The sequence below is a fragment of the Mustela erminea genome, chromosome 5 (genome assembly GCF_009829155.1).
Source record: "Mustela erminea isolate mMusErm1 chromosome 5, mMusErm1.Pri, whole genome shotgun sequence".
NCBI lineage: Eukaryota > Metazoa > Chordata > Mammalia > Carnivora > Mustelidae > Mustela > Mustela erminea.
In genome coordinates, this window is record NC_045618.1 from 84,926,313 (window position 1) to 84,939,654 (window position 13,342).

A 13,342-nucleotide genomic window follows, 5' to 3' on the forward strand; every position below is an offset into this window, starting at 1 on the left:
CAGATGAACAAATTTTTATCCATTCATCTTCTAAAGCAAACCTCAGAGAATAAGAATAAATCCAAAAGGTCCTACATCTGACAAGAGATTCTAAAAGAGAAGAGAGCCTAGTGGAAGGGAAATTATAAAGAAACAGTTCTACAACTGAAGATCCAGATTGAACGGGCACCTGAGTAACCACTCTATGGAGTAAAGGCACATTACTGTGAAATCTCAGAATACCATGGGAAAAAGAAGAGGGGTAGAATACAGGCTCTCATAGGTTGTGTATCTCCAGAAGCACACCTTGAACCTGAATACAAGTAGTTTATTTAGGAGATGACCCCAAAGAAACCTTAGTAGGGAAGTAGTACAATAGAGAAAGTAGACAACTCTGTCCCACAAGGGATGTTTTGGAGACAGTGTAGAACACATTTCAGAGCTGTCCTACCCCAGGGGTACTAACCACCCACTCCTGTAATCACTGGTTGCAGGCTACTCAGAAGCTGCCTGGCACTTTATCAGCTGGGGGGCATGGGCTTTGCGAGCTCCAAGGCCTAGAGAAAGCCCTGGGGCAGAGCTGCTCCAACGTGTACAGGGAGAAATGTTTAACATGTAGGGAAAGGGGGATGCCTGGGTGGCTCAGTGGGTTAAAGCCTCTGCCTTCGGCTCAGGTCATGATCCCAGGGTCCTGGGATCGAGCCCTGCATCGGGCTCTCTGCTCAGCGGGGAGCCTGCTTCCTCCTCTCCTTCCTCTCTCTCTACCTGCCTCTCTGCCTACTTGTGATCTCTGTCTGTCAAATAAATAAATAAATAAATCTTAAAAAAAAAAAAAAACATGTAGGGAAAGGGGCTAGTGGAGGGATTACAAATGGGACCTCACAGTATCTGCACCATCACGTACAAAGAAATCAAAATGGCCTCTGATAGCAACCCCAGATACTAGAGTACAGACAACAATGTCTTCAAAATACTTAGTGACCATTATTTCTTATCAAAATTATTTTTTTAAGAGACAGAGAAAGAGATCATAAGCAGGCAGGCAGAGATAGAGGCGGAAGCAGGCTCCCCACCAAGCCGAGAGCCTGACGTGGGGCTCCATCCCAGGACCCTGAGACCATGACCTGAGCTGAAGGCAGAGGCTCAACCCACTGAGCCACCCAGGTGCCCCTCTCATCAAAATTATTTTGAAATATTTATTTTAGAGAGAGTGAGCAAGAGAAGCGAGAGAGAGAAAGCACAAGCCAGAAGAAGGGGGTGGGGGGCACAGGGAGAGGGAGAAGCAGACTCTCCACTGAGCAGGGAGCCTGACATGAAGCTCCATCTCAGAACCCTGGGATCATGACAGAGCCAAAGGCAGATGCTTAACCCACTGAGCCATCTGGGTGCTCCTCTCATCAAAATTCTTAACTGGCCAAACTTTCTTACATGGGACCTATCTCTTAGGTCCCATATACCCTTTCTCAGGTATTGAAAGATATGCTCTAGCAAAAAAAAGAGGGATTAAGCCAAAAATGATTAAGTCCTAGAATCCCAGAAGCAAGGCCCAACAAAGGAGAGAAACAAAGAGAATTTCCTATATTATGGCAAAAGGGAAGTCCTAGAATGGCAAGTGTATGGCAGAGCCAGAGAGAGGTAGAGTAAGATCAAGGATTCCAGGAATATAGTTTCTAGGAAACCTGGAAGGGACAGTTTATCTGTCAGGTTTGACCACATGGAATGGTTCACTTAAAAGCAGTTAAAGGTGTGGGAAGACTTGCTTAGTTAAAGGTCAAGAAAATTAAGCAAATGAATAAAGGTAATTTTTAGTTTTTAAGATTTTTATCTTTAGGGTCACCTGGGTGGCTCAGTGGGTTAAGCTGACCATTTCGGCTCAGGTCACAATCTCAAGCCCTGCATAGGACTCCATACTGGATGTAGAGCCTGCTTAACATTCTCTCTCCCCCTCTCCCTCTCCCTCTGCCCCTTCCCCCACAAAAAAAAAAACAAAAAAACATAAGATTTTATTATTTATTTTAGAGAAAGCATGCATGCACATACCTACACAAACAGGATGGTGGGTGGGAGAGATGTCTTTGTTGCTCTAGGTCTTTGTTGACCAGACAGAAAATAAACACTATTACCTAAAGTTGATGAATCCAGAATCCATGGTATAAGCATATTATATAGATAGGAGGAGTAAATACCGGAAAAAAACAACTAAATGGGAAGGAGACGTCTCTAGACAGAAGGAGCATAGCTAGAGGAGAGAAACACTGTTTTTGTACGTTAGTATTATTCTTAAAACAGTTTCTGTATTAACTTGATAAAAACTAAAACTAAAAAGTTCCCCCCAATTTTTTTTTTTAATTTCAAGATTTGCAATGATAAAGGACAAAATTTTAGACATTATCTAAAGACAGAGTCAGGGGAGACTGGGTGGCTCAGTGGGTTAAAGCCTCTGCCTTCAGCTCGGGTCATGGACCCAGGGTCCTGGGACCAAGCCCCACATAGGGCTCTCTGCTCAGCAGAGAACCTGCTTCCCCTTCTCTCTCTGCCTGCCTCTCTGCCTACTTGTAATCTCTGTCTGTCAAATAAATAAATAAAATCTTTAAAAAAAAATAAAGACAGAGATTATTCTTGTATTCAGGACACATTGACAAAGGACACTTTTCATGCAAGTCTAGAGCATCCGTACAAATCTCTCTTGAGATCTCCAGGTAAAAGCTAACAAAGGCACAAAGTATATTTTGACAGACGACAATCCTCCCTATGAATTATTTATCATGTTATTATATAGCAGAAAACTGCCTTGGCAACGGGTGTATTATGTGCATTACAGATGCACATGGTTAATAAGCAGGGGCTACGATATTTGATTTGATAAAATCATTCTGAACCAAAAGCTGAAACTGGAAAGCTGCAGGTACTTCATAAAGCAGCTTACTACAGTAAAATTAGAAAGATTTCTCCAGTCCTAGTACCTGGAGCCCCATGAAAACTGGCATTTCTGCATTGCTAGGGGCCCTGGGTTAAGCACACCCCATCTGACAATTTAAAAACTGAAGGATGGGGCACCTGGGTGGCTCAGTTAGTTAAGTGTCTGCCTTCGCTCAGGTCACAATCCCAGGGTCCTGAGATCAAGCCCCGCCTTGGGCTCCCTGATTAGCGAGGAGCCTGCTTCTCCCTGTTCCTCTGCCTGTCATTCCCCCTGCTTGTGCTCTCTCTGTCTCTGCCAAAATAAATAAGTAAGTAAAATCTTTAAAAATTAAAAAATAGGGGCGCTTGAGTAGCTCAGTGGGTTAAGTCACTGCCTTCGGCTCAGGTCATGATCTCAGGGTCCTGGGATGGAGTCCCACACTGGGCTCTCTGCTCGTCAGGGAGCCTGCTTCCCCCTCTCTCTCTGCCTGCCTCTAACTACTTGTGATCTCTGCCTGTCAAATAAATAAATAAAATCTTTAAAATAAATAAATAAATAATTTTTTAAAAAATGAATAAAATAAAAACCCAAGAAGAAGTGATTTGGTTTGAGGGCCTGTAAAGGGACTCCTGTTAGGGGTGCCTGGCTGGCTCAGTGGGAAGGGCATCTGAGTTTGAGGCCCACACTGGGTGTAGAGATTATTGTGGAAAAAAAAAATTTTTTTTTAACTGACTCATGTTGACTGCTCCTACAACAATACAGACAGCTTACACACCCAGTGAGGGTGGTTTAAGAGGCTAAGAGTTCATGTAAATATGATACCGCTCCTTTTAAACTCTGAGAATTGACAAAGCCATGACTGCTGCTTACGTATTTGCATTGTTCCAGGAGAGTGTGAAGTCACACTTCCCCGGGGCAGCTCAGCCAGAAGTCTGTGCTGGGGTCCAGCCCCCACAGCTAAAGGACGGGAGGTGTTTTTAAAGGCCGGGGCCAGAGATTCTGCAAGAAGCTCAGAATATGACGTAAGGCCCTGCATGAAGACTCTGGCTTACTTGCTTTTGACACATAAGCAAATGACTCGCCTATCCTCTGTCCTCACCGATTAAGCAACACGGGAAGTCAAAAGCTTTCTTGCGGTCCTTGGGATTCTGGGGACACACTACTCAGCGGAGGTAGTGCTACCTCCGCCTTGGATATGTTGAAAGAGTGGCAGACAGATTGGGAAAAACTTGGAGGTGAGCAATCCTGATGACTCACATGTGAATTCGCTCAACGTCATGTGCCGGAAACCAGCCATACAAAGGGACTCTTTGAAAGGCTCAGCTCTCAAGAAACTCACAGCCCAAATACAGAGCAGATGATTCCACACAATTCCTTAAAACGGCGAGCTCAGGGGCGCTGGGTGGCTCAGTGGGTTAAAGCCTCTGCCTTCAGTTCAGGTCATGATCCCAGGGTCCTGGGATCGAGCCTCGGCATCAGGCGAGGAGCCTGCTTCCTCCTCTCTCTGCCTGCCTCTCTGCTTACCTGTGATTTCTCTCTGTCAAATAAATAAATAAAATCTTAAAAAAAAAAAAAAAAACGGCGAGCTCAGCAGCTGATGTTGGCAGCAGCAGCCACCAAGCCCAGGCTTCACCGAGGAGCACCTGCCTTCATCAGACCCCTCTGCCTTTTGTCCACAGATCCTGCTTTATTGTCACGTGAGCAGTGAAAAAACCGAAGCTGGGCAGGACTATGAAAATTCAGCATCTGCCTTACCTTGTCCAGATGAAGGTAACAGTTACAGATGAAGGCAGCCACAAAATAAAGAGAAAAGTATCTCTCCCCATGGCACATTATCAAGTATCAAAACACCCTCCTTTGGGTGACTACGGCTTGCTACCTCCCTGAAAGCCTTGTTCTCTTTACAGATTAGATTATCAGAAATTTTGCTATTTGGGGCGCCTGGGTGGTTCAGTCGGTCAAGCCTCTGCCTTTGGATCAGGTCATGATCCTGGGGTCCAGGGATCAAGCCCCACATGAACCCCACATCCAGTCTCCCTGCTCAGCAGGGAGTCTGCTTCTCCCTCTGCCCCACCCCCCACTTGTGTTCTCTCACTCTCTCTCAAATAAATAAAGAAATTCTTTAAAAAAAAAAAAAAAAGAAATTTTCCTTTTTAAAATTTTATCAGTAAAAAGGAAACAACCATTGCCGGATACAGAGAAGCAATCTTGACTTACAACCTAGGCACAAAGCTTCAGAAAGGAGGTTGTGGACCCAGCATTCCACATCCAAACCCTATGGTTTCCAAGGAAACAACACAACAGTTTAGACTTAACACTGACCCCTTTCCATGAGTCTGTTTTGCTTCTAGCCTATCAAAATACTGCTTTACTTAAATTGTATTTCCTCCCTTCCCCCAAGTCTTACATTAATGCTTATCTTTTGTTTGGTCCTCTGGTGGATTGCCTCCCCCATTGCAATGAGCTCGTCAACCTAAGCTGGTCAGACTATAGGTCTGTAGATGGGCTGAGACACCATCAAATCTATGAGAACCTTGTTGATCTCCAAAATGCCATCATAACACTCTAGATAGCATTGTATTTGGGGTAATTAGCAAATTCATACCTGAAGTTTAGTTTCTTAGTAAATGTAGTCATTTGGTAGCTTGAAATTTGGTCCTGTACATGGGTTATGATGAATGAAATCTGAAAAGAGCATTTTAAGAAACTTAAAGTCTACTATTTTAAAAATAATAATAATAATAATAGTAAGATAGATGGAAAAATTGCATTCAGACAAAAAAAGTTTCCCAAAGAAGAGTTTGGTCAGGGACGCCTGGGTGGCTCAGTTGGTTAAGCAGCTGCCTTCGGCTCGGATCATGATCCCAGGGCCCTGGGATAGAGTCCCACATCGGGCTCCTTGCTCAGCAGGGAGGCTGCTTCTCCCTCTGCCTCTGCCTGCCTCTCTGTCTGCCTGTGCTCACTCGCTCTCTCTCCCTCTATCTCTGACAAATAAATAAATAAAATCTTTAAAAAAAAAAAAAAAAAAAAGAAGAGTTTGGTCAAACGAAAAATTAACAACCTCCGAGGGCTGCATTTCTGACCAATTCACACTAAAGCCCTAGGATTCAGCTCAAACATGATCTCCTGTACAGAGCTGCTCCTAGTCCTTTCTCTTCTATACTCTGGTGGCACCTGCTGTCAAACGGGTGCCATGGCACCCATCACACACTACCGTCACTGCTGGTTACCTGCTTCACTGACTCCTCTCATGTCAACTTGTTAACAGCAGGCCCCTGCCACTGACCTGTCAATTCCTAGCACCTGGAATAGTCCCTGCACATGGGAGGAGCTCAATTCCTGAAGAACAGACAAACGAATGAAGGAAAGGGAGATGAGAAGAAAGCAAACCAGTTGGCAGGTAGTTGTCATGGTCCACAGGGAATGAAAATGACCGGCACTCAGTGTGACTAGAAGGAAAAGATAGACGAATAAGGGCCATTTGAGAGTGAGAAGAAATATGATTTGTTGGGGCACCTGGTGGCTCAGTTGGTTAAGCACCTGCCTTTGGCTCAGGTCATGATCTCGAGGTCCTGGGATAGAGCCCCATGTGGGGCTTCCCACTCAGCAGGACGTCCACTTCTCCCTCTTCTTCTGTCCCTTCCCCTTTGTGTGCTCCTGCACAATTTCTCTCTCTCTCTCTCTCTCATTCTCACTCTCAAATAAAAAGATACAATAAAATAAAAGATCTGTTAACTAAAAGGAAGTGTGAAATGAATAAAAAGGAAATCACCATGAAAATTTTTTTTAATTTTAAACCTACACTGTTAGGAGGCGGCTACCACAACTGGCATAAAGGAATTCGAGAGGAGCCAGTTTGTCCATCTTTAGAAAAGCAAATTTTGCAAGGTCCTGGAAAAATCCAATATGCTATTGCACATTCAGAATGAGAGTCAAGGGCACCTGGGTGGCTCAGTGGGTTGGGCCGCTACCTTCGGCTCGGGTCATGATCTCAGGGTCCTGGGATCGAGTCCCATATCGGGCTCTCTGCTCGGCGGGGAGCCTGCTTCCCTCTCTCTCTCTCTCTGCCTGCCTCTCTCTCCATCTACTTGTGATCTCTCTCTGTCAAATAAATAAATAAAATCTTTAAAAAAAAAAAAAGAATGAGAGTCAAGGCTCAAAACAGACTTAGGAGCCACTGGCATTGAGGCTGAAACAATTGAAAACTGTGGATGAATTCTTAGGAAGAGACTGCATTGAGTAGTTGAAGGATTGAAATTTCGAGAATGCAAAGGCCTCAAGGAAAGGAAGAAGAAAAAAATGTAGCAAAGAAAAATGTGTTTGTGGAGGGGCAGGGCTGTGCAGTATCCCAGACACCAGTGGAGAAGTACCCCTTGCAGATGAGAGGTAGAAAACCCAAGAGAATGCCCCCCAAAATTATTAGAACTCACAGTTCAGCAAGGTGGTGGGTTACAGAATCCAACAAGCAATTGTCTGCAACAATCAATGGCTTTCCTCCAACTACAACCTGTTAGAAAATATAATAGACAAAAGATTCCCATTTGCAATAGCAAACAAAACAAAAATATCTAGGGATGAACTTGGAAAATGTGTGGGACTTTTATGAATTCACAAAAAACTGAAAAAGGATTTTGATAATGAGAAGGTTTGGTAAATTGGAAACATGAAATGTCAGTGTCCTGACATTGTATACATTTAATGTATATACTTAATATGTTTAATGTATACATGTATTATTTTATAATCTGTACATTTAATACAACTTCAAGCCAAAATAAATTTCCAGGTGGACCAATGAAATGTATGAAAAATAAAAACATAAAATAAGTATAAAAGAGGAAAAAAGGGTAGAAAGGTTTTCCAGCCATAAGCCCAAAGGCTGTACTCTAAAGAAAATGTTTGCTTGCTAGATAGGATTCTGAACAAACCATGATTCCGAGAGCACAAGCATCCTCGCCTTGAAAATGTCCTCCTAAGTCCTTGGATCTGTGATAAGGCCATTCCCATTTTTCTCCCCCTTAGCTCAGAACATTTCCATCCCCTGTGCAGAGGAATCATCTGTAAGTACTCGTCAACGCTCTCCGCAATCCTGCTGTGAGCAAACCCACACAGCGCATCCTCTCAAAGCCTTCTAATACAGCAAACACTTAGCCCTGGCTAAGAAACGGGATCAAGAGAAAAAAAAAAGGCCAGGCCCCATTTGGCACTGATAATCCAGAGGCCAAAATTCCACATCTGGAGTGTGGCTGGGGGCGAGCATTGTTCTAGCCCTGGAAGTAGAAGTAACACACCCCACCCAACCAAAAGCAGAGAGAAGACAGTAGCAGGTGTTTGTATTAGGGTGAATGTTCCAGTGTTCTTGGGCTTGCTTTTTCTTTGATCTGTTTTTCTTTTATTTTTTTTTCCATAATAAGGGTACTCTTTAATCCATCCCCATCCCCTATTTCCATCATCCCCCTACCTACCTCCCCTCTGGTAACCATCAATTTGTTCTCATTAGTTAAGAGTCTGTTTCTCAGTTTATCTTTCTTTTTTTTTTTTCCTTTGCTCATCTGCTTTGCTTCTAAAATTCCACATTGAGTGAGATCATATAGTATTTATCTTTCTCTGACTTATTTCACTCAGCATTATACTCCCTAGCTCAATCCACGTATATATATTTAACACCTTCACTGTGGTGGGTTTCATGGATACATACATATGTGAAAATAAAATTGAATGCTTTAATATGTACTTTGTTGTACATCATTTATACCTCAATAAAGCTATAAAAACATTAAAAATATGCAAGCCAAAGTGCACCTGGTGGTAGTCAGTAGAAAAATATGACTGGATCTTGGGGTTGCAGGTTTGAGCCCCATGTTGGATATAAAAAAATCTTAAAATAAGGGGCACCTGGGTGGCTCAGCAGGTTAAAGCCTCTGCCTTCAGCTCAGGTCATGATCCCAGCGTCCTGGGATTGAGCCCTGCATCGGGCTCTCTGCTCTTCAGGGAGTCTGCTTCCTCTTCTCTCTCTGCCTGCCTCTCTGCCTACTTGTGATCTCTGTCTGTCAAATAAATAAATAAAATCTTTAAAAAAAATAAAAAATAAATAAAAATCTTAAAATAAAAATAAAATTCCATATGAAAAGCAAATCCAGAAATATAGAAAAACTATAATATGAACCTAAAACTATTCTAAAAAATTATCTATTAAAAAAAGGAGGGGGGCTCCTACTCTTGATCTCAGCTCAGAAGTTGATGTCAGGGTCATGAGTTCAAGCCCTGCACTGGGTGTGGAACTTATTTAAAAATTAAAAAATAATAATAAATAATAAAACAAATAATTGTGTCTGGGCAGGGTTCCCAAGACCAGGGTTCCCAGGTTCAACGGTTCAGAAGGAGGACTCACAGGATTCAGCATATAGTCACACTCATGGCTATGATTTACTACAGCGAAAGGGTACAAAGCAAAATAAGCAAAGGAGAAAGGCACATGGGCAAAGTCCAGAGGAAACAAGGCACAAGGTTCTGAGAGTCACCCAGTGGAGTCACTGGGACACACTTAACTCCCCTAACAACAAGCTGTAACAACATGTGTGAAATGCTCTCTACCAAGGAAACTCATTAGAAATGTGGTTCCCAAGGTTTTTATTTGGGGCTGGTCACATAGGTACGCTCTGCCTAACTCTACCAAAATTCCAGGCCCTCTGAAGGAAAGTAAGTGTTTAGCATAAATCACATTGTTTACACAAACAGTTTAGGCATAGTGAGCCGTTCTTATAAGTTAGGGTGTTACAACCCTCCCAAAATTCCTGGTTCCCAGATGTAGCCAAGAACTAACCTGGTAAGAAGGACTTTCAAAGGATAGCAGTCAGACCAGCTATGTTAACCCTTTTCCACACAATACTACAAGCTAGCTGAATATATCCCAGAAATGTAAGGGGAGTTAACATTTATAAAATCTATAAATAATGTTCCCTAATCAAAAGAAACTAATCATTTTAATAAACAGAGAACATATTTGGTTAAATTCAATACACATTAATTATAAAAACTTCAGCCAAGCATAAATTAATCTGATAAAATATATCCATTAAAAAAAAAGATCTATAGCAAACATAATTTCTTAAAACATTAGAAGCAGAGGTGCCTGGGTGGCTCAGTCAGTCAAACAGCTGAATCTTGGTTTCAGCTCAGGTCATGTTCTTGCTGTCATGAGATTAAGCCCCGTGACTGGCTCTGCGCTCCACACACAGTCTGCTTCAAATTCTATCTCCCTCTCCCTCCAGTTCACTCTTTCTCTATCTCTCTCTCAACTAAATAAAGACTTAAAAAAAAAATTTAGAAGCACACAAACAAGAATGCCTTCAATCAATGCTTCTATTCAACATTTTATTGGAGGTTCTCACCAGTCCAGTAAGAGAAAAAAATAAAAGGTATAAGGATTGGAAAGGAAAAAAGAAATGCCATTATTCATAGATGACAGCGTTGTCTACCAAAAAAAAAAAAAAAAAGACAAAAGTAGGGGCGCCTGCGTGGCTCAGTGGGGTAAGCCTCTGCCTTCGGCTCAGGTCGTGATCTCAGGGTCCTGGGATGGAGCCCCACATCAGGCTCTCTGCTCAGCAGGGAGCCTGCTTTCTCCCTCTCTCTCTGCCTGCCTCTCTGCCTACTTGTGATCTCTCTCTCTCTGTCAAATAAATAAATAAAATCTTTTTTTTTTTAAAGATTTTATTTATTTATTTGACAGACAGAGATGACAAGTAGGCAGAGAGGCAGAGAGAGAGAGGAGGAAGCAGGCTCCCCGCTGAGCAGAGAGCCCGATGTGGGACTCCATCCTGGGACCCCGAGATCATGACCTGAGCCAAAGGCAGCGGCTTAACCCACTGAGCCACCCAGGCGCCCATGTCAAATAAATAAATAAAATCTTTAAAAAAAAAAAAAAAAAGTTAAACAAATTTACAAAAAAAAAAAGACAAAAGTATAGGAATACAAGAGTCTAGCAAAATGACTGAATATAAGATTGATTTATAAAATCAATTGGCTTTAAATGGACAAACTGGGGGCACCTGGGTGACTCAGTGGGTTAAGCCTCTGCCTACTGCTCAGGTCACGATCTCAGGGTCCTGGGATCAAGCCCCGAATCCGGCTCTCTGCTCAGTGGGGAACCTGCTTCCTCCTCTCTCTCTGCCTGCCTCTCTGCCTACTTGTGATCTCTGTCTATCAAATAAATAAATTAAATCTTTAATAAATAAGTAAATAAATAAATAAAAATGGACAAACTGTATAGTATAAAGTATACAGGTATACTGTATAAATTACAGTATACTGAGGTATGGATTCATGTCTCGTCCAAAAGCAAGTACCAGATTCTTTTTAATACAGTAGCCACACCGAGATATAACGCATATACCATACAACTCACCCATTATATATAGATAGACAGATACAGCATATATATATGTATATATACATATATATATATATATATATATATATCTCTTCTAGTCAGTCATCTTGCTGAACTCCTATATTCCTGAACACTTAGCTTGCCGAATCACTACATCATATACCTGAAACTAATATTATAATACGTGGCAATCATACTTAAGTAAAAATAGAAAAAATTTTTAAATATTCTAGGCCAGACAATTACTAAAGTTAACGTACTCAAACAGAGACCATGATCATGATATTGTTTAACTATACATTTTTTTAAAATATTTTTATTCATTTTTTTGAGAAAAGAGCATGAGCAGGGGCAAAGGCAGGGGGTGCGTGGGCAGCAGGCTCTAGCTGAGCAGAGAGCCAGATGCAGGACTCAATCCCAGGACCCTGGGATCATGACCTGTGCCGAAGGCAGACACTCAACAGACTGAGCCACCCAGGCGCTCCCTAACTGTACATTGAAAAAATCCAAAAATAATCCAGAATTAGAAACAAACACTTAAGTTCAAAATTGGAAAATCTGACTTCAGGAGAAAACTCCATGCTTAAACGACAAACTCTACCAGAGATATTTAGAAGCTGATCAGCAAACTAATAGAACACTGCATGTCAACCAAGTGGAATTAAAATAAAGATTTAAATTAAAAACAAAAAGAAGTTCATCAGCATTATCAGGAAGGAACCATCAATGGTCTCCACTGGTGTGCAGAGACTCCGGGATAAAAGAAATTAAAAATACAGCAGTACCAAAACAAAAAGAATGAATGAGCCTTCCCATGTCTCTCATTGCAGCACAACTAGTGATTAATTAAATTCGGATAAAATAATGGAGGAGATGATTTTCATGATGGTTGATGCTTGGGTAGGACAGAGAACCATTCTTTCAAGTGGACATTAGACCCCGTATTAGTGATCTGACTTCAGTGAAAGTGAAGGAAATGACAAAGTCACTATGAGTAAAAATGAAAGTCTTGGTTTTTATGAAAGGAAAAGCCCCAGTAAAGAAAGGGAGAAGAATCCACGTAAATCAAAAGGTAGTACTTTAGGGAACCCAGGAGATGCCGTTGCTATAGCAGCCAATAAACGAATCAGCTCACATCAAAAGGGGTTTCTCTCACTTCAGAGCCCGCAAGGAAACCACTAACAAATATTAAGTCCCGCAGCTAAAAGCAAGGTCTAAATGGATTCCACAAGCAGCCTCAGGAGGTGGTGGCAACAGAAGCCAACCTGTGCATGCTTCTAGTAAGTCTTGATAACTGGTAGAATGTTTTACAACAATTTCATGCATCTTCCTATAGAACACAGCATCTGCTTAAACAGAAACACAGTGAAACTGAGGTTGGCATTTTTGTTTAATGCATGGGAGGAAGCTATGTGAATGCCTGTGTGTGTCTGTGTAAAGAATCGCTTTATATGAAATCACTGATACAGGAAGTACTTCTCTAGTACCCCATTAGCCCCACTATAATGTCAGTTAATATTTTTTAAGGAAGCATAGGTCTGAATTTATCATGAATAAGTACTTAGAAATATTTTAGATAAAGGTGTGAATTTTAATCAGCTGCTAGTCATATATATGTAATTAATATACATATATATTTGCTTATATATGTATTTCAACTCTTGTTAACCTTAAGAATTAATAATACCCAATGTGGTTGTATCTTATAAAAACATAGATGTTAAACCCAAAGTAAGCAATTCAGAAATATGATTAAAGAGGGAATTTGCCTTTTTTATTTAAAAGCAATTGTATCTCACGCCTGGGTGGCTCAGTCATTAAGTGTCTGCCTTTGGCTCAGGTCTTGATCCCAGGATTCTGGGATTGACTCCCAAGTCAGGCTCCCTGTCTGCAGGGAGTCTGCTTCTCCCTCTACCCCTCCTCGCACTTGTGCTCTCAATCTCTCTCTCTAATAAAGAAATAAAATCTTAAAAAAAAAAAAAAAAAAGAAAGAAGAAATAAAGAAATGTATAAGAATGCTCATGATACCAATGTTTATAATAGCAAGATAAAGGGGACACCTGAGTGGCTCAGTC

At 41.6% G+C, this 13,342-nt stretch overlaps 1 long non-coding RNA gene across 1 annotated transcript in view; it reads right to left on the bottom strand.

Moving 5' to 3' along the window:
* The window catches only part of LOC116591257, a 36,164-nt gene extending 23,406 nt beyond the window's left edge, over positions 1–12,758 (bottom strand). The window contains exons 1-2 of the long non-coding RNA XR_004285913.1: positions 12,533–12,758; positions 7,309–7,385 (exon numbers count right to left, since the gene is read on the bottom strand). This is a non-coding gene — a long non-coding RNA (uncharacterized LOC116591257). The remainder of the gene's footprint in view (positions 1–7,308; positions 7,386–12,532) is intronic.
* Positions 12,759–13,342: the final 584 nt, after the last annotated feature.